This window comes from Ursus americanus, chromosome 24, assembly GCF_024610735.1.
Source record: "Ursus americanus isolate L20-20 chromosome 24, mUrsAme1.1.p, whole genome shotgun sequence".
In the NCBI taxonomy this organism is placed as follows: Eukaryota; Metazoa; Chordata; class Mammalia; order Carnivora; family Ursidae; genus Ursus; species Ursus americanus.
This window is the reverse complement of record NC_142150.1, coordinates 17,167,832-17,170,339: the sequence shown is the minus strand read 5'-3', so window position 1 is coordinate 17,170,339 and position 2,508 is coordinate 17,167,832.

The following is a 2,508-nucleotide window of genomic DNA, read 5'->3' as shown; positions in this document are numbered from 1 at the left end:
AAGGAAATGGATGTTCACGAAGGTTAGATATCTTTCTGGAGGTTTTGCAGCCAGGAAGTTGGAGAAACAATCCTATAGCCCAGTGACTGATCCCTGCTTCAGCCCCTTAAGCAATCTAAGAGTAATTGCTTTAGTCAAATGTTTATTTTTTTCTCCAAGAGCTGCTGTAAATCATTAGAATTTCACTGTAAATATTATTATAAACTTACCTTCAAGTTCAAACCTATATATGAATTTGGAAAAGGACTCTTTCTAAAAAGCATCTAAAGGAAACTGTTAGTTTTTGCAGTCTCATGTGACCTATGATCTCTGTGCTTATTCAGAATAAGAGCTGGTTTGTGAAGTTCACTGAGGAATAAATTAGAGGTGCTTCAAGCGTGTATAAAACCTGATATGTGATGCCCTGTTCTCAGCAGCTGCTGATGAGAAACCATAAGTTAGTATCCTATGACACTCATACTCTTAGTCTTGTTTATTTTGGCTTTTTATTCTAATATATATCAGTTGAGGTATATATGTAAACTGATCTGTACCCAATAGAAACTTATTCTACATGAGAACATCCTTCCTAAAGCTATGGCACTTGTTTGGGGAAGCATGTGCTAGACAAGGGTTTTCTAACAGTCAACCAAATCAGAAGAAGTAGTCATGGCTCCAATGGGCGATGCGATCTTGGAGGAAGTGTGTAAACATTCAAGTGCTACAGATCAGAGGCTTATTATAGGCTTTGGTGATGCCTGTCCTAGGGAGTGAATGGTATAGATCAGAATCAAAATGGGGGAATGGGGGAAGGAGTCAACTTTATGATAATAGAATCTAGCCTGCCCTATGGTTATTGACTAAATTTAAAGGGGCTTTCAGAGAGTTTGTAACACAGTTTTGTCAGGAAGTATGCCATGACCTCTTATTTTTATGAAAAAGCTCGTATTTAGGTATATGGAAAAGTTCCTTGACATAAACTATTAGGAGTTACTACCGAAGGCATGGTGCTGGTAGTGTCTGTGGGAAATGAAATACCATTTTATACCTAAACCTTGCTTGATTCACCTCTGCCCCAAGTTTGCTCCTGATTGATTGTGCTAAGACATGGCTGTGGTGATTTTTATTTGCACCTAGGTTCACTTTAAGTGAGCCTCCACAATTGCCCTATTTTCCAAGTATATAAAAGGAAAGCAGAACAAAGAGCTAAAAGGATGTCTCTACCTTGGTGGAGTAGATCTGACAGAGTGGATCTCAATAGCAGTGTCACCCCACAAACTTTGAGTCACCTCACTTAAAGAAGGACATTTTTGACTGATTTACATTTAGAAAACTAAATCAGAGCTGATTTAAGTTTATGCCAACTCAATTTCACTCACTTGGCCTCTGAGATGCATTCACAGATGGAAAGAAAGGGCTGCCATTGTAGCCAGGAAGCCCGGAAGTGCCTGTGACTCAGTCTAGGAGATGCCTCCACAGCCAGGGGAGTGTGTTGTGCACAAGAACTACATCTGTCCTGTGTGTAGAGATAGAAGAACGGTTGTAAATGCTTTTATGCAGTGTTTTGTCACAGCCCCAAGTTCAAATTCTTGAGCATGGCACATCCATGCCCACCCTACTTCCCTTTCCTAAACCGTATTGGATCTGCTACTTACCTTTGCTTAGCCTCACAGGTGCCATTCTTGTTCAGTTAGTCTTTGCCAGGGGAATCCTTCTGCCCCATGGACTTCTCTTTCTAGTCTCACTTAAGTACTGCTTCTCTCTGCCCGTTGTGTGACTTCTACCAGTTCCCTCATCTCATACCCTCTAGACCGCAGCTGTCCACCCCAGGCAGGCAGTGTTGTCTTATTGTCCAATGTGCCAGGCACAGTGTTGTGATCAGAAAGTCAGGAAGAAAGTGGTCAGTCTTCATCTGCAGGGGTGATGTTTCCTCACTGTAAAAATAAAATAAAATGAAATAAAATAAAAGTAAATATGTTTTTCTTATGTCTTAAGACCTGACCAGTATTGGTACACATAAGATGGAAGAGGGAATAGTACTGGACAGTACATTGAAAAATCCACGTACAAGGAAAAACTAGCTGAGCATTCCACATTTTATAAGGAATTATGGGTGGCTCAGAACATTGGCATCCATAAAATCTGGGAATGGGAGGCATGGTATGAAGTTCCCCAGGACTTTCTTATTTTCACATCCTTCAGAACTTTAAAAGTCAGATAGTTGAGAGGCTGGGAGTAAGTGGGCAAAAAAACAATCTTCTTCTTTTTTTTTTTTTCTTCCAACACATGCACTGAACTTTCTTGGCAAATGGAAGCAAGCCTCTTCCATTATTCATTCATTTTATTACATTCTTACCCAGTGCCTACTCTGGGTCAGGTGTTGCTCTGGTTGCTTGGGATACAGCGCCTATTTTCAGGGAGGTGGCAGGCTTCTTAGGGAGAGGGAGAAGTAAATAGAGCAGTGCAATGCACCAGGGACTATAGTCCCCAGAGAGAACAAAAACATTTATAATGGACTTAGTTTGTATC